At 38.2% G+C, this 20234-nt stretch overlaps 1 protein-coding gene and 1 pseudogene across 2 annotated transcripts in view; both read right to left on the reverse strand.

The window, feature by feature from the left end:
* GREB1L (GREB1 like retinoic acid receptor coactivator) overlaps window positions 1-20234 on the reverse strand; it is a 365704-nt gene that overhangs the window by 276893 nt on the left and 68577 nt on the right. The window lies entirely within an intron of this gene.
* On the reverse strand, window positions 14276-15339 carry LOC136383285 (26S proteasome regulatory subunit 10B pseudogene; annotated as a pseudogene).

Below are 20234 nucleotides of genomic sequence, written 5' to 3' on the forward strand. Positions count from 1 at the left end.
TAACTCAAAATGGATCAAAGATCTAAACATAAGACCTGAAACAATAAAGTACATAGAAGAAGACATAGGTACTAAACTCATGGACCTGGGTTTTAAAGAGCATTTTATGAATTTGACTCCAAAGGCAAGAGAAGTGAAGGCAAAAATTAATGAATGGGACTACATCAGACTAAGAAGTTTTTGCTCAGCAAGAGAAACTGATAACAAAATAAACAGACAGCCAACTAAATGGGAAATGATATTTTCAAACAACAGCTCAGATAAGGGCCTAATATCCAAAATATACAAAGAACTCATAAAACTCAACAACAAACAAACAAACAATCCAATAAAAAAATGGGAAGAGAACATGAACAGACACTTCTCCCAGGAGGAAGTACAAATGGCCAACAGATATATGAAAAGATGCTCATCTTCTTTAGTTATTAGAGAAATGCAAATCAAAACTGCAATGAGATACCACCTCACACCTGTTAGATTAGCTATTATCAACAAGACAGGTAATAGCAAATGTTGGAGAGGCTGTGGAGAAAAAGGAACCCTCATCCACTGTTGGTGGGAATGTAAAGTAGTACAACCATTATGGAAGAAAGTATGGTGGTTCCTCAAAAAACTGAAAATAGAACTACCTTATGACCCAGCAATCCCTCTACTGGGTATATACCCCAAAAACTCAGGAACATTGATACGTAAAGACACATGCAGCCCCATGTTCATTGCAGCATTGTTCACAGTGGCCAGGACATGGAAACAACCAAAAGGCCCGTCAATAGACGACTGGATAAAGAAGATGTGGCACATATACACTATGGAATACTACTCAGCCATAAGAAATGATGACATTGGATCATTTACAGCAAAATGGTGGGATCTTGATAACATTATACGAAGTGAAATAAGTAAATCAGAAAAAACCAAGAACTGCATTATTCCATACGTAGGTGGGACATAAAAGTGAAACTAAGAGACATTGATAAGAGTGTGGTGGTTACGGGGGGAGGGGGGAAAGGGAGAGGGAAAGGGGGAGGGGGAGGGGCACAAAGAAAACTAGATAGAAGGTGACAGAGGACAATCTGACTTTGGTGATGGGTATGCAACATAATTGAACGACAAGATAACCTGGACTTGTTATCTTTGAATATATGTAACCTGATTTATTGATGTCGCCCCATTAAAAAATAAAATTATAAAAAAAAAAATAAAAAAATTTACTTGTTCTTTACTTTAAATATTGTATTTGTTACTGTTTTGTTTTTTTACTTTAAAATAAGATATGTGCAGTGTGCATAGGGATTTTTTCATATTTTTTTTTATAGTCTGGCCCTCCAATGGTCTGAGGGACAGTGAACTGGCCCCCTGTGTAAAAAGTTTGGGGACCCCTGGTTTAAAGAATAATATTAATTTTGGACCTGGTCTTACTTCAAGATATAAATATCTTCTCCCATTACCCCCCAAAATTCATTCTAGTCCAACAGATATCCTAATGAACTCCAGATGATGCAAGCTCCTACGTGGGCATATCCTGACAATGCACCCTCTAAACCAGTGCTACTCAAACTGTGGTCCATGGACTGAAGATGGTGCCTGATCAAGTAAGTACAGACTAACAAATTGACAAAGTAATGTTAGTCTGTTGAATCAAACATTTAAATATTGAGGGATTATCTTTTAAATTTCATTGTTCTAGTTATTTATGCTTACTGTATTTTACAAAATTATTAATCCATCTGAATTGGAAAAAAAATAAACTACTGCTTCACCCTAGACAGTTTGAGAAGCATGACTCTAACATACTGTCCTGTTCTATCAAGTGCTATCTTCCTAGGCTCCTAGGACACAGCTAGTATCCCCTACCTAAATGGAGGGCTCCATGTAATCTGACCACTGAAGGCAATAAATACTAAGCTGTCAAGAACTCACTCTACCTCAGAAACAAACATAGTCATTTCTTAAATACACGTTAGTTGTAATTTTGAGCACTGGAATCTTGCTAGATGACAGATTGCCATGGCATGGAATTTAATATAGCGTTAATTCATTTGGGGCCCCTTCTAGGTACTAGAGATTCTTGATGAGCTACCTCAGTCAAATGCACAAAAATGGCTGCCCATCAAAGTGGGTGGCTGTCCAAGTTCCTTCTATCTTGACCCAGAAATTTAATGTAATAAACATATTGAAACACCCAATATGTCCAAAGAATTATATGAGGAGGTAAGGATATACCAAGATCAATAACACACAATACCTGGAGCTTACAACCTAGACAGGGAACCATATAAGTACACAAGTAACTAATATATAAAGTGACATCTAGCAGGTTTTGTGAGAGATTTCTAACTCTCTGTTTATATATATATATATATATAAAGATCATCTCATATCTGGCTGGGAGGATCTGGACAGGTTTTATGGAATCTGGTGAATTTAAGGGAAGTTTAAGAGGGTAGATACGACATTTAAAGCTAATAATAGGATAAGCTGGAAAATTAAGAAATAAGCCTTAGATTAGTCACACACACACACACACATGCATATGCACACACAAATTCATTAGTTTACTGCTCATTAAGTTGTCCCACAAAGACTGTGGGGAAATTATATCATTTATAAAAGTTGTAAAACTGGCTAAGAAAATCCATTCCCTCATCACTGGATTATATTGTATATTTTATCATTGTTAACTCAAAACGTGAATGTAAGAAATCAGACTTCAATGTTAGAAAAAGGACAGTCTACTCAAAGAAAATTTCAGTGTACATTTATAATATTAAGAAGGTACTTTCGTTGTAAAATATTCACGCCAACTCCTTTAGGTTGTTCAGGGTGCAGAAGCCCAGAAGTATATCCCTGAGTGAGAGCTAACAAGTCAGAAGAGAACGTGTAAGTGTCACCTAGGAATGCTTAGGCACTTGGGAGGCGCCTGGACTGGGGCACAGACTTAGCTGGGCATTAAAAAGAGGACGCTCTTCCTGCTAGTTGAAGAACATGTGAACATTCATACCACAATAAGATACACCTATACAACATCATTTCTACCTGACAGTTCATCTCAGCAGACCTTCCAGGTTTCCCTGTATCTGTTAGCTGCTGCCTAGCTGCAAGTTATGTGCATCCCTGTCGACCAAGAGCAGAAAACTGAATTTTTAAAGGATTAAAAAAAAAAAATCCTACAGCTGTTTCTTCACCTTCCATTCCCTTGGACACTAGAAATGATACATTTTTCCACTAAAGTTTTATTTATGAAAAATGTCTTTTTTGCCACATATTGTAAATATTCCTCTTTCCCCCTATGTTTTAATCTATCATTGTAGTTGGAAAATCATGGATTTTTCAGAATCAGATAGATACAAGTTTTCCTGGAGTACAGATCATACCCAAGAGAGTCGTGGGTAAGGAGGCCAGTGCATGAAGGACTTGTAGAATCAGTCTAGATGCAAAGAGACTTTGGAGAATAATTGTTATTATCATGAGTAAAATTTATTGAGTGCTTGCTGCATGGTTCACAAAGATTCTCTCATTTAACCTTCACAACATCCTCATGACATGAATACACTTATTAACCCCACCTTACATAAGAGGAAACTGAGGCAGAGAAAAAACACAATCACTAACATTCATATAAATAGGTTTCTCCTGTTCTCTCAGGACTAAGGGCAATGGGAACTGTGTTCTCTCAGAGAAGAATAAGAAAGGCAGATACCATTTCAGTGTCCAAAGCAAGCACACAAAACAAGACCTTGAAATCTACAAATTCAATGCAATCCCTATCAAAATTCCAGTTTCCCTGTTGGCAGAAATTGACATACCTAGGTCCTAACATTCATACAGAAATTCAAGGGATCAAAACAATCTTCAAAAAGAAGAATAAAGTTGGAGGACTCATACTTCCAATTTCAAATCTTAATCCAAAACTACAGTAATCAAGACTGTATGCTACTGGCATAAAAATAGATATATAAGGTCAGTAGAATATAATTGAGGGTCCAAGAATTACCTTTATGGTCAATTAATTTTTGATAAGGATACCTGGGTAATTCAATTGAGAAAGAAGAATCTTTTTAACGGTGCTAAAACAACTTAATATCAAAGACAGACCTCTACCTTATACTACACATAAAAATTAACTCAAAATAGATCATAGATCTAAATGTAAGAGCGGAAACTAGAAAACGCCTAGAGGAAAACATGTATGTAAATCACTGTGATTTGGATTAGGCCAGGGGTCCCCAAACTTTTTACACAGGGGGCCAGTTCACTGTTCCTCAGACCGTTGGAGGGCCGGACTATAAAAAAAAAAAAACTATGAATAAATCCCTATGCACACTGCACATATCTTATTTTAAAGTAAAAAAACAAAACAGGAACAAATACAATATTTAAAATAAAGAACAAGTAAATTTAAATCAACAAACTGACCAGTATTTCAATGGGAATTATGGGTCTGCTTTTGGCTAATGAGATGGTCAATGTCCGGTTCCATATTTGTCACTGCTAGCCGTAACAAGTGATATGATGCACTTCCGGAGCCGTGACGCATGCTTCCCGTGTCACTGGAAGTAGTACTGTATGTGAGCGGCGCCGCCACATACGGTACTCCAGCATCCGCATCCTCTGCTCCTCTCACTGACCCACCAATGAAAGAGGTGCCCCTTCTGGAAGTACGGCAGGGGCCAGATAAATGGCCTCAGAGGGCTGCATGTGGCCCCCGGGCCATAGTTTGGGGATCCCTGGATTAGGCAATGGTTTCTTAGTCAGGATACCTAAAGTACATCTGACAAAATAAAAAAATTAAAGTTTTATACTTCAAATGAAACCATCAAGAAAATTAAAAGACAACACACAAAATGGGAGAAAACATCTGTAAATCATATATGTGATAAATGCCTTGTATCTAGAATATGTAAAGAATTCTTACAAGTCAACAATTAAAAGTCAAATAACCCAATCAAAAAATAAGCAAAAATTTGAACAGATATTTCTTCCAAGAAGACATACAAATAATCAATAAGCACATGAAAAAGAGTGCTTGGCATCACAGCTATAAGAGAAATGCAAATCAAAACCACAACGAGATACTACATCATATCCAGTAGGATGGCTAAAATAAAAAAGACAGATAATAACAAGTGCTGGAGAAATTTCAACCCTCATACATGGCTGGTGGAAACATAAAATGTTACAACCACTTTGAGAAACAGCTTGGCAGTTCCTTAAAATGTTAAACATAGAGCTAGCATATGGTTCAGCAAAACCAGTCACAGGTATATACCCAAGAGAAATGAAAACATATATTCACTCAAAAATTTGTATATGAATGTTCACAGCCCCATTAAGCATTACTTATAATAGGCAAAAAAAGGAAACAATCCAAATATAAGGTAAAGAATGGATAATGAAAAGTGGTATATCCATACAAAACTATAGTATTTGGAAATAAAAATTTTAAAAAGCATGAATGAATCTTGAAAACATAAAACTGAAATAAAAACTGCCTATAATAGGCAAATCTATAATGATGGAAAGTAGATTAGTGAGTACTCAAGGAATAGAGGATTTGGGAAGAAATTGGAGTAACTTAATAAATATGGGTTTCTTTTTTTGAGTGATGAAATATTCTAAAATTGACAGTGGTGACATTGCACAATTCTGTATACTAAAAACAATGATGGCACATTTTGAATGAGTGAATTTTATGGTATGTAAATTATACTGCAATAAAGCTTTTTTTTTTTTTTTTTTAACAGAAGCTTGAGTTGACCTGGGGGGTTAAAAAAGCTGACAGGTACCACACACACAAAGGGATAGGAAATGGAGAGTGCTCACTGCTCTTAATATTGGGTTTTCCTGGCTGCCCAAGGACTGAAGGGGGGAGAGAAAGGGAAATTGCTGTCAAGGAAGGGAGCTAACTTTAAATGTGGGTAATTTTTTTAATTACCTTTTAAAGTGTTGGTGACAAGGTCTCAGTTGCCATGCTCTGGTTAGAGCACAAAGAGAAGTGTAAGGAAGGTTGTAGGAAGCATGTATTGTTTCTCAGGAACTAACTTGACCTCAGTCTTCCTGATAACCTACCATCTAACTTCTCCATTGAATATGGTGTCCTAAAGACAATTAATTCAGTCTGCAGGTAACTGGTCTTTCGGAAGAACAAAACCTTCTGACTCCCTGCCTCTGGTGACCTGACTACCTGCTCGTGTAAAGAGTGAGGTGTACTTCCAGGATGCTAAGAACTCCCGGAAACTTCTCCAGAACAAACAGTCATTTCCCTACTTGGCCAAGTAGTAATCCATTAATGCTAATTTTAAAACCTTTTAACTAACTTTTTGATTGAAAAGGCTTGTCAGCATGCATCCAGTAAAGCTATAAATCAGTGATGAGATATCCCAATACAATTATTGATGATATACAGGCAATAGAAATCTGAGGCTACCCAACCTGAGGTGGGTACTGCACCACTCTATTTGGAATATTTAAGTGAAGTAAACACACACACACACACACACACACACACACACACACGCACACATGCACCAGTATCTAGGGTTTCTTTCCCATAGAATTCTTGCCTTTCTTGACTTCTTCAAGTCATTATATCTTATTTTTTTAAAAAAGTACATTCAGCAAATATCAAAAGCCATAATGCAGAATGACTTAAAAGATAATAATATAGGTTCTTCATATATGGAATCTTCTGAAATACATTAAAAGGAAATTATATAAAGGCCAATTCGTTTTGCTCTTAAGTCACTTGTGCTTGTTTAAGTTCAAGAGCAGTAGATGCTTTCTAGAAATTTATCCTAATAATAAAAAAGGAAAAAAGCTATATGCATAAAGTAATAATACATCAACCACATCATTATTTTAACAGTATAAATTTTAAAAAAGCCTAAGTGTTTTAACATAAGGATATCATAATTAGTGTATGACACATGTACCCTACAAAGTATTATGTAATTGCCAACAATAATTATATAGCATATAGAAAAATGACTAGGATGATGTTTTATAATCACAGTGCTTCAACAACATGCTATCGTGTATCTGGAAGTGTAACTTTCATATGGACAATTTTACTTTCTGAATTTACAATATGAAAAAAGTACAACGAACAACATTATGCCAGAAAATTAGACAATCTAGATAAAATTAATCCATTTCCCCCAAAATGATTAGGGTAATGTTGTATAATCATAGTGCCAAGTGTAATAATTACAACTAAACATCAACATATAAGTATATAAACAAGAATGGAAAAAGGCAAGCAAAAAATGTATTATAAAAGGGGTATTTTACATGATATTTTGCAAGATGACTGGAAAAGAGCTGGGAAAAATACAGTTTGTTAATTACACACTTATCATTTCTATTTTAGAGGTATAAATTTGCAAAATAAAAGGTATTCACAATAAATGTTTAAGTGAACAGAATGCATGATATATATGGTATGATAAAATCAAGTTTTGAGGAGATTTGATGGTCAGTAGGTCACTTTTAAAGCAAAAATGGTTTTTATAATTTATATACCATAAAATACACTCATCGGTAGTTTTTAGTAAATTTTTAGAGTTATGCAATTATTACCCCAGTCCAGCTTCAGAACATCTCCATCACTCCAAAAAGCTCCCTCAAGCCTGTTTCCAGCCATATCCCCACCCCCATCCCCATTGACCTACTTTCTATCTCCGTAGACAAAATTGTATTTTTGACACAAACAAAAAATAAAAATGAATCACGTTTATATATTCATACAGAAGAGTCAAAAGTAAAGAAAATAGCAAAAATAATTTTTTTTTCAAAGCCAGAAAGTATATGGATAAAGAGATGACCTCATAGAATTGAGAAAACTGAGTTCCAAGTCAAGTTTAGACACAATCAGTTTACACTGTAAACTCCATAGTCCACAAAGGCAACTCTAGGTTATGTTCTAGACATGGATAAAGGTAAGGCTAAAAATAGGATTAACTTAAATTCTCTTTTAAGCATCAGATAAATACCCAGATCCCTTCCCCAAGTCCAAGCAGGCAACTATACCTTCCCCATTCTGCAGAAAGCTGGACAGGCACAGTTAAGAGTGAGGGTACCATTACAGAAACAGGGGATTAGGTGAACATTTATTTCATGTACTAAAAGCTGAGTCCACCCACCTCCAGATCTCTTCTCTAACTCAGTTTCCAGAAAGATAATAACCAGTCCGAAACCATCAAGGCAGGAAGTCAGAGGATTTTTCTCGGGAGAGTCTAACCAGACCAAGAGAAAAGACTTAACATACCAACAGCGAGCATTTCTTAGTGAAATGACCCACAGGTGACAAGCCTGACCATGGGATCAGAGCTTCTTATTAGCTTTAAGAGGCACTGCTCTTCAGTAAGAGCAGACAACCAAGATCACCAGACAACTAAGGGACATCTAGACACAGAAAATAGAGAGCAAAACAAACAAAATAGAGCAATATGGAGAAAGCAAAGACCATGAATGAAGAAAAAAGTATTTAAATATTTATTTCATTAACAAAACTTACAATTTTCTAAAACTGAATGAGGAAGAATCAGAGAATCTGAATAGACCAGGGGTTGGGAACCTATGGCTTGCGAGCCAGATGGGACTCTTTTGATGGCTGCATCTGGCTAGCAGACAAATCTTTAATAAAAAAAATAATGTTAAAAATATAAAACATTCTCATGTATTACACATCCATTCATTTCCTACTGCTCATGTTCATGGTTGCAGGTGGCTGGAACCAATCACAGCTGTCCTCTGGGACAATACCAAATTTTTATTGGATAATGTGTAACGTACACAGGTCGTTGTATGGCTCTCATGGAATTACATTTTATTTATTTATTTATTTGTATTTTTATGAAGCTGGAAACAGGGAGAGACAGTCAGACAGACTCACTCCCGCATGCGCCCGACCAGGATCCACTCGGCACGCCCACCAGGGGCGATGCTCTGCCCACCAGGGGGTGATGCTCTGCCTCTCTGGGGCGTCGCTCTGTTGCGACCAGAGCCACTCTAGCGCCTGGGGCAGAGACCAAGGAGCCATCCCCAGCGCCCGGACCATCTTTGCTCCAGTGGAGCCTTGGCTGCGGGAGGGGAAGAGAGAGACAGAGAGGAAGGAGGGGGGGTGGAGAAGCAAATGGGCACTTCTGCTATGTGCCCTGGCCGGGAATCGAACCCGGGTCCCCTGAACGCCAGGCCGACGCTCTACCGCTGAGCCAACCAGCCAGGGCCTGGAATTACATTTTAAAATATGTGGTGTTCATGGCTCTCTCAGCCAAAAAGGTTCCCGACCCCTGGAATAGACAGATTACAACTAGTGAAGTTGAAGCAGGAATCAAAAAGCTCCCAAAAAACAAAGTCCTGGACTGGATGGCTTCACAGGTGAATTTTACCAAACATTCAAAGAAGAACTAATACCTATCCTTCTAAACTACTCCAAAAAATTGAAAAGGAAGGAAGACACCCAAGCTCATTTTATTGAGCCAGCATTATCCTAATCCCAAACCCAGATAAAGACACTATGCATCTGGCCAATATCACTAATAAATACATATGCTAAAATAGCAAACCACACCCAGCAATTCATTAAAAAGATGATAGACCATGGTTAGTGGGATTTATTCCAGGGTTTGAAGGTTGGTAGAATATTTGCAAATCAATAAATGTGATACACCACATAAACAAAATGAAGGATAAAAACCACATAATCCTATCAATATACACACACAAAAAAGTGACTGTTTGATAAAATCCAGCTCCCATTTATGATAACTCTCAGCCCTGGTTGGTTGGCTTAGTAGTAGAGCATCAGCCTGGCGTGTGGTAGTCCCAAATTCAATTCCTGGTCAGGGAACACAGGAGAAGTGACCGTCTGCTTCTCCACCCCGCCCCCTTCTTTCTCTCTCTCTCCCTCTCTCTCTCTCTCTCTCTCTCTCCTCTCTTTCTCTCTTCCCCTCCCCCAGCCATGGCTCAAAAGGTTTGAGCAAGTTGGCCCCAGGCACTGAGGATGGCTCTGTGGCCTCACCTCAGGCATTAAAATAGCTCAGTGGCCAAGCAACAGAGCAGCACCCCCCAGACAGGCAGTGCATCACCCTGTAGGGGGCTTGCCAGGTGGATCAACATCTGGGCACATGCAGGAGTCTGTCTCTGCCTCCCCACCTCTCACTTAATTTATATATATATATATATATACACACACACACACACACACATACATATACATATATATACACACACACACACACACATACATATACATACACACACACACATATATGAGCTCTCAGCAAAGTGAGAACAGAGGGAATAAATCTTAACATAATAAAGGTCATGTTACAAACCCACAGCCAACATTATACTCACTGGGAAAAATTGTGAGCATTTTCCTTAAGATTAGGAGCAAGACAGTGATGTCCACTTTCAACACTCTTATTCAATATAGTACTAGAAGTCCTAGCCACAGCTATCAGACAAGAAGATAAAAGGCATCGAATTGGAAAGGAAGAAGTAACACTGTCATTATATGCAGTTGACATGATACTGTATATAGAGAATCTTAAAGATTCCACCAAAATACTACTAGACTGACAAATGTATTCAGTAAAGTAGCAGGATATAAAATTAATACCCAAGAGTTAGTTGCATTTTTATACACCAATAATGATCTATCAGAAAGAGAAACTAAGAAAACAATCCCATTCACAGTTTCTTCAAGAGGAAAAAATACCTAGGAATAAATTTAACCAAGAATGTAAATACCTTTACTCAGAAAACTATAAAATGCTGAAGAATGAAACTGAAGAAGATATAAACAAGTGGAAGCATAAACACCATGTTCATGGACAGGAAGAATTAACATCATCAAAATGTCCATACTACCCAAAGCAATCTATAGATTCAACACAATTCCTATCAAGATAATAACAGCATATTTCACAGAACTAGAACAAATATTTAAAAATTTATATAAAATCACAAAAGACCCTGAATAGTAACAGCGATCTTGAGAAAGAAGAAAAAAGTTGGAGAAATCATGTTATTTGGTATCAAATTATATTACAAAGCCATAGTAATCAAAACAGTAAGGTACTGGCATAAAAACAGACATATAGATCAATGGAACAGAATAGAAAGCCTAAAAATAAACCCATGCTTTTATAGTCAATTAACATATAACAAAAGTCAGAAACATACAATAACATAAAGACAGTCTATTCAATTCATGGTATTGGGAAACTGAACAAATACATGGAAAAATAAATGAAACTAGACTACCTTCTTACACCATACACAAGAAAACACTCAAAATGGTTTGAAGACTTAAATGGAAGACTCGAGACCATAATACTCTTAGAAGAAAACATAGGCAGTAAACTCTTGGACATTTCTTGTAGCAATATTTTTTCTGATATATCTCCTCGAGCAAGAGTACAAAACAAAAAATAAATAAATGGGACTACATCAAGCTAAAAAGTTTTTGCATAGCAAAAGAAACTATCAACAAAACAAAAAGACAACCTGCTTAATGGAAGAAGACATTTGCCAGTGATATATCTAAGAAGGGGTTAATATCCAAAATTTATAAAGAACTCATACAACTCAATACAAACAAACCACCCAATTAAAAAAAATGGGCAAAGGACCTAAATAGACACTTCTCCAAAGAGACATACAGATGGCCAATAGATATATGAAAAGAAGCATAACGTCACTAATCATCAGAGAAATGCAAATTAAAACCACAATGAGCTACCACCTTACACCTATCAGAATGGCTATCATCAGCAAATCAACAAACAAGTATTGGCAGAATGTAGAGAAAAGGGCACACTCTTGCCCTGTTGGTGGTTTGAAGACTGGTGCAGCCATTGTGGAAAGCAGTGTAGGGTTACCTCAAAAAAATTTAAAATGGAACTGCCCAATGACCCAGTGATTCCACTTCTGGGAATATACCTATATATCCAAAGCAACCCGAAACACTAATTCAAAAAAATATATGCACCCCTATATTCACTGCAGCGTTACTTACAGTAGCCAAGACTTGTTAGCAGCAGCAGCCCACGTGCCCACCAGTAGATGAGAAAGCTTTGGTACATTTATATAATAGAATACTACTTAGCTATAAAAATAAGAAGGAAATCTTATTGTTTATGACAGCATGGATGGGCCTGGACAATAATATGCTCAGTGAAATAAGCCAGTCAGAGAAGACAAGTACAATATGATTTCACTCGTAGTGGACAAAATGAACTAATAAAAATTAGAGACAGACTCATACAGAGCAGGCTGACAGCTGTTGGGGCGGACTGGGTGGGAGAGTGCAAAGATTGAGCAAAAACAGAAAAAAAAAAGAGTTAAAAGAAAAAGTACAAAGTATGGTAGGGAGGGACCTATAAACACAAAGTAAAAAAGTGGATCTCATCTAAATTATTAGTGGGTAAATTGTTAAATAAATTGATATATTAGATGGTATTAAGCTGCTACAAAAATTATAAACATTATTATTTATTAACATCACAGAAAAATAGCCGAGAGAAATACTAATTTTAAAAGCAGAATAAAAAATTACAATTACAAAAAAATACATTGCTGTAAAAAAGCTGTGAATTTAGTAAGATTATAGATATCCTCTTTCTCTATTTCCCAAACTTTCTAAAATGTTACTTTTATTTAAATAGAAAAACAGGGTTTGCAGTGATGAGGCAAACCGCATTGTTAGTATTACTTTAATATAAATATTGAATTTGGTAATGCTTAATGATACTTTTTATCTTATGGAAGATTTGAACCTTGAATAATTATTTTTACAATAAAATACTTGTCTGACAAATTAGAGAAACATAGAGTTAGTTGTAGATAACATTCCTTTATCAGACATGTGTTCAGTTGTATTACTACAACTACTATATTTTGACTATTAGGATATTCCAGTGTTCATTAATTTCAAATTTCCAAAAGTCTCAAGTTGGCTTTGTCTTTAATTTCATTATTATTGACAAATTGAGTTTTAAGTATATAATTGATCAGTTTCTGGACTGAGCATGGCATGTGATTTCGGATTGCCACTTTGTCAATTGAAATCTGTGCTCAGATTTTTTTTAATACAATGTGACTGCTGTTTTCTCTCCCACTTATTTTTTATAGTTGGTGTTATGAATTGCTTGAGAATCAGTATTCTGACTTGAACATTCTAAGAACACTTGATATCAGAACACTTTACACTCAGAACATTCTACTCTAAGTGTTCTTAGTGCTGCTGAGAACTAAGAATTCAGATACTAAGGGAAATTGCACTAAGTGCTAAATGTGGAATTTGCAATGTTTACTACTAGATTTCATGTTTTGAGGAGAATGCTGTGGTAGCTTCAGTAACCTATAATTTGAAAACCTAAATGGCTTCAATATTAATAAAAAGTTATCTGTCGCCTGACCAGGTGGTGGCGCAGTGGATAGAGCATCGGACTGGGATGCGGAAGGCCCAGGTTCGAGACCCCGAGGTCGCCAGCTTGAGCGCGGGCTCATCTGGTTTGAGCAAAAGCCCACCAGCTTGAACCCAAGGTCGCTGGCTCCAGCAAGGGGTTACTCGGTCTGCCGAAGACCCGTGGTCAAGGCACATATGAGAAAGCAATCAATGAACAACTAAGGTGTTGCAGCGCACAATGAAAAACTAATGATTGATGCTTCTCATCTCTCTCCATTCCTGTCTGTCTGTCCCTGTCTATCCCTCTCTCTGACTCACTCTCTGTCTCTGTAAAAAAAAAAAAAAAAGTTATGTCATACTTATTTTATCAGTTTCAACAAACCTCATGAGTTTTTCTGTGTGAAAGAGAGAGAGAGGGAGTGTGTGAGTGTGTGTGTGTGTGCGTGTGTGTGTGTGTGTGTGTGTGTGTGTGTGTGTGTGTGTTACCAACAAGCCCTACAGTAAGAACATTCTTATTTTTCAACTGAAGTGGGTGCGGGGGAGCTGGCTGTAAAGGGAGAGAGATATCCAGAGACATTGCCAAGACGTGGAGTATAGGGTCCAAATAATTACCAGAGCTTCCTTTCTTCCTTTCTTCCCTTTCTTCTTTTTCTTTCTTTCTTTCTCTCTTTCTCTCTTTATTTCTCCCTCCCTACATCCCCTACTCTGTCTTTATTATTTTTTGTTATTCATACATATTAATATTTTAATTTATATGCTTTTAATGAGATCATTGCCAATTATACATTCTTTTCCTTAACTTTATTTTTTACATTAAACCAATGCCTGTCATGAATCCATCAAAATCTTTACAGTGTATTACACAGGTTTGTAGTCCAATTTTGACTCCAGCTTCTTAGAATCAGCCACTTTGCTGACTGCTTTCATGAAGTCTTTCTGTACCACAAAATCATAATCAGCACAAATTGAAAACATACCTGCTTCATTACAAACATTTCTCAGGCCTGCTTCATTCAAGCCATCTGAAAGCTTCACGTTGCTTCATAATCTATTTCACCATGTTTTGTAATGAGACCTGCATTGATTTTCAGTATATCTAACCTTGTCTGTTCATTTGATAAATCAATATGTATTTTTCTATCTAATATTCCTGGATGGAACAAAGCAGGATCTAGTGCATCTGGTTGGTTTATAGCCATTATCATTTTAAGTCTATGCAGAGTATCAAAATATCCCTTAGATTCAGTAACTCCATTAAAGTTCTCTGACTCTATCAGCTCAAGTACCTTCAGAAAACTGAGAACAACCACTGATAGCATCTACTTCATCCATAAAAATGATGCATGGTTGATGGTCTCTGGCATAATTAAACATTTTTCTGATCAAACGAGCACTCTCATCAATGTATTTGTCTACAATATAACTAGATACAGTCTTTAAGAAATTGCAATCCACCTGGCTAGCAACAGTTCCTGCCCAAGAGTGTTTTTCCTATACCTGGTGGTCCACATAGTAAACAGACTTTTGGAGGTATTATTCCTACACCCTGGACTAAATTCTGGGTTTGTGAGTAGTAATTCTATCACCTCTCTTAATTTCCAAATCTGTTCTGATCGCGCTCCGATTTCAGAATAGGAAACGTTCCCAGGGTCTTCATGAGACATGTTGTAAACCAATGGATCCACCTCTCTTGGCAAATATCTCATGATGGTTAGTGTAGTCATTTCAAAGCAACTCTTGTTCCTGGCTTCAACTTACTTTTGTCAAACTGTCAACAACAATCCACAACATATCTTGGTCCATTTGTAGCTTTACCAATGAATTTTTCTTCAGCTAATTTCTTAAATACTTCACTCACAATCTGCCCAACACTTTGTAGGGCCTTCAGATCATTTTTAGACTTTTCATAGTGCTTGGTAAGTTCTTTTCATTGTTCCTTTAACTCCTTGAGACAATCATCAATTCCTTGTGCACCAGCAGCTTCCTGTGATAGTCCTAAAGTGCCTTATCTCTAGAGCAGGGGTAGTCAACCTTTTTATACCTACCGCCCACTTCTGAATCTCTGTTAGTAGTAAAATTTTCTAACCGCCCACCGGTTCCACAGTAATGGTGATTTATATATAAAGTAGGGAAGTAACTTTATTTTATAAAATTTATAAAGCAGAGTTACAGCAAGTTAAAGCATATAATAATAATTACTTACCAAGTACTTTATGTTGGATTTTCACTAAGTTTGGCAGAATAAATCTTTATAAAACAACTTACTATAGTTAAATCTATCTTTTCATTTATACTTTGGTTGCTCCGCTATTGCCCACCATGAAAGCTGGAACGCCCACTAGTGGGCGGTAGGGACCAGGTTGACTACTACTGCTCTAGAGGGTCCACCAAGATGTGAAGCCATTGCTCATTCCACTCTCTGTCTTTATATCTTCTTTCTCTCTCTCTTCTTTGTCTCTTCCTTCCTTTTATCTTTTTGTTGTTGTTGTTGCAGAAATAATAAAGATAAAATAGCTTATAAATTATAGAAATGAAAATAGTTTAGAGGAAAAAAGGTAGAAAATAAAGGTATCACAAATGAATTCCCCACCCTGAAGAATCAGAAGGGGTTGGGATTCCATATATACCTCATGAAGCCCTCCTTTTTCTCCGTGAAATAGAAGGCAAGTTATTTTTTAGAGATTGAGAAAGGAAACAGGGCTGCCAAAGTAAGAGAAGAAAGGTTGAAGATAAAACAGGATGAAGGTAAGGGAGGGGCCGGTAGAGGCCAACTGATCCATTCTTCCACCATCAAGCAGGGCCATCCAAAGCCTTATAAAGGAAAGAGACTCCATATTATATTTTAAGACCACCAGAAGTAGAAATGATATGTTGTGGCTCAAACGCACCCACAGACAGTATGCAAACAAATGAGCATGGCTGTACTCCAATAAAAATTTATTTTCAACAGTAGATGGTGGACTGGATTTAGTCCAGGACCAGTTTGTTGACCTCTGCCCTAGACCATTTTCTTTTGGAAGAATTTGCGTGTGTGTATATGTGTGTGTGTTTTATTGATTGTAAGAATTCTTTATATACAAAGAATATTAACACAATGTCTATTAAATACATTGCCAATATTTCTTCTTGTTGTTTTTATTTGGATATTTGGGGAAAATATAAAGGTTTAAATAAATATGTTCATGTAGTCAAATCTACCAATCTTCTCCCTTGTTTTTTTTTGGCTTTATAATCATGGTTAGAATGATCCTACCTGTACTAATTTTATATAAATATTTATCTTTTCCCCTTAGAACTTTTAGAGACAGTTTGTGTGTGATGACACATTCTCTGGAGCCAGAATGCCTAAGGTTTATAACACCTGTAGCCACTCATTCTCTTTCTAAGTGTCCACTGCCCCAAATAGGAGCAAATAGCTACTAAAATTATAAGGCTGCTCCAAAGATTCAATGAGTAAAATATGGGCACCAGAATAAAAAATACTTAAATCAGGGCTTGACATATATACAAGCTAAATAAATATCAACTATTATTATTTTAGTATCTTTAATTCATCTGGAAATTATTGATTTAAAAACTGAAATTGACAAGTTCCAGTCAAGATGGCAAACTTCCCATGATCATATCACAATTACCACTAAATTATAGAACAATCACTGGAGTATCATCTGAAGACTAGCTGAGTAGGGTCCTATAACTAAGAATATGAAGAAGAAGCCATGCTGAGGCTGGTAAGAGAGGTGGAGATGTGTAACAGGCTGGCCCCTACCCACATGTGCTGGTTGAGAACTGGGAGGTCAATCTCAGCTGTAAAGGAATGAGAGGAATGAGAGGTCCCAGTCCTACACAAGGCTCTGCAGCCCAGAGCACCAGTACTGGAAAGAGGACACCCCATATCTGGCTGTGAAAATCAGCCATGTTGGTCCTTCTGGGTAAGACAGAAGGCTACTGGAAATCCAGATGTTCTCTTAAAGGGCCCATGCTCTTTTGCTCACAGAGCACTCACCTTGGGCTCCAATGGAGAGATAGCAGCTCAGAGAACACTAGAGACATACAGAGAGAAACTGAGAGGTGTGGCTTCACAGTGAGGGCTGGAGAGACACCTGCAATTGTCCCTGTGTTGAGCCCTCCTCCCACACAGCCTGTAGGCAGATGCCATCTTTTGTATGTGAGGTCTCCCACTGGGGAAAATCCCACTCCATGGGGTAAGCCCCTCATAGCAGCTCAAACTCTGTGGTTGTGGCCAACATTCACAGCCAGTCAGGTTGAGGATCAACCCCACCCATGGACCTGCCAACAGCAATCCGGCTCAACTACAGCAGGAGGGCACACACAATCCATACAAAGGACACACCTAGAGCACCAGCTTAGGTGATCAGGGAGACTGAACCACTGGACCCCACAGGACACCTACTACCTAAGGCTACCCTACCAGAACTGGAAGATATAGCAGGTATATATAATAAATAAAAACAAAAATAGAGAAGCAGTCAAAATGAAGCAGCAAAGAAACATGACCCAAATGAAGAAACAGGAAAAACTCCTATAAAAGAACTAAACAAAATTAAGTCAAGCAATCTACCAGATACAGTGTTAAAAACACTGGTTATAGCCTGACCTGTGGTAGTACAGTGGATAAAGCATCAACCTGGAATGCTGAGGTCACTGGTTTGAATCCCTGGGCTTGCCTGGTCAAGATACATACAGGAAGCAATTACTATGAGTAGATGCTTCCCACTTCTCCTCTCTCTTTCCCCGCCGGCCCTCTAAATATCAATCAATAAAAATTTTAAAAATTGCGCCTGACCAGGCGGTGGCGCAGTGAATAGAGCATCGGACTGGGATGTGAAGGAACCAGGTTTGAGACCCCAACGTCGCCAACTTGAGCGATGGCTCATCTGGTTTGAGCAAAAAGCTCACCAGCTTGGACCCAAGGTTGCTGGCTCAAGCAAGGGGTTACTCGATCTGCTGTAGCCCCATGGTTAAGGCACATATGAGAAAGCAATCAACGAACAACTAAGGTGTCGCAACGAAAAACTGATGATTGATGCTTCTCATCTCTCTCCATTCCTGTCTGTCTGTCCCTATCTATCCCTCTCTCTGAATCTCTCTCAGTCCCTGTAAAAAATAAAAATAAAATAAAAATAAAAATTTTAAAAATTGCAAAAGAAAAAAACTGTTATAAGGATGTTCAGAAAACTTAATGAGAACTTCAACAAAGAGATAATAAAAACATAAAAAAGAACATAGATATCACAAAAAAGAACCAGTCAGAAATGAAAAAGTATAATAACTGAAATGAAGAATATACTAGAAGGAATCAACAACAGACTAGATGAAGTAGAGGATCAAATGAGCTATTTGGAAGACAATTTAGCACAAAACACCCAATTAAAACAACAAAAATAAAAAAGAATTATAAAAATGAGGATATTTTAAGGGACCTCTGGGTCAACATTAATCGTAACAACATTCACATTATATGGGGTACCAGAAGAAAAAGAGAGAAAACGATTGAGAACCTATTTGAAGAAATACTAACTGAAAACTTCCCTAACCCGGTGAGGGGAAAAGACACACAATCAAGATAGTAAACAGTCCCAAACAAGATAAACCCAAAAAGGTCCACAACAAATCAAATCATAATCAAAATATCAAAGATTAAAAACAAAGAGAGAATCTTTTTTTTTTTTTTTTTTTGTATTTTTCTGAAGCTGGAAACAGGGAGAGACAGTCAGACAGACTCCCGCATGCGCCCGACCGGGATCCACCTGGCACGTCCACCAGGGGGCGACGCTCTGCCCACCAGGGGGCAATGCTCTGCCCCTCTGGGGTGTTGCTCTGTTGCAACCAGAGCCACTCTAGTGCCTAGGGCAGAGGCCAAGGAGCCATCCCCAGTGCCCGGGCCATCTTTGCTCCAGTGGAGCCTCGGCTGTGGGAGGGGAAGAGAGAGACAGAGAGGAAGGAGAGGGGGAGGGGTGGAGAAGCAGATGGGAGCTTCTCCTGAGTGCCCTGGCCGGGAATCGAACCCGGGACTTCTGCACGCCAGGCCGACGCTCTACCACTGAGCCAACCGGCCAGGGCCCAAAGAGAGAATCTTAAAGAAAGATTAAAAAAGCAGGGAATTCCCATAATACTGTTAGCTAATTTCTCAACAGAATTTTACAGGTCAGAAGGAGTTGGCAAAAAATATTCAAAGTAGAGTGATGTCAGAGAAATGGCGCCGTGAGGCGCACTACCGATAAATTTCCCCAAAATTTCAACAAGTTCTTCAACCAGAGACAGAAAAATCTACCCTTGGAGCATCTAGAAGTCCCATACACTGAAAATGAAGGTATGAATGAGCGAAAAATTTACTAAATATATAATCAACCCTGTAGGAAATAAGACGGAGAAAGGAACACTCTGCCTTCCTCACTAACCTGAGCAAAGGCTGCTTTCACTTGGATCTGAGATAGAGGGCTAAGGGTGTGGAGGGAGCCAGGCTGTGGCACAGATGTCCAAGCTGAGGAAAGAGTGTGCCTGCGGTGACTCAGCCAACGCCAGCTAACGCCCGCACCAGACCCCAGCAAAGACGGGCGAGCAGAAGCCGCCATTAGCCCCAATATCCTGGTCGGCAAGCGCAGATAGTGTGCGAGAAGTTCCTCCTAGTGCCTGGGAGTGGGCGCCCATGTTCCCGGACAGAGGGGCAGAGTCAGAGGCCTTTGCATGGGCTGTGACCAGAGTCTCAGTGTGGTCCCTGCATCCTGAACAGCGGTGTGCAGGGAGTGCGTGAAAGCAAACTTCCCTACACCCAAACTTCTCTGGGCGGCTGGGG

The sequence above is a fragment of the Saccopteryx leptura genome, chromosome 11 (genome assembly GCF_036850995.1).
Source record: "Saccopteryx leptura isolate mSacLep1 chromosome 11, mSacLep1_pri_phased_curated, whole genome shotgun sequence".
Lineage (NCBI taxonomy): Eukaryota > Metazoa > Chordata > Mammalia > Chiroptera > Emballonuridae > Saccopteryx > Saccopteryx leptura.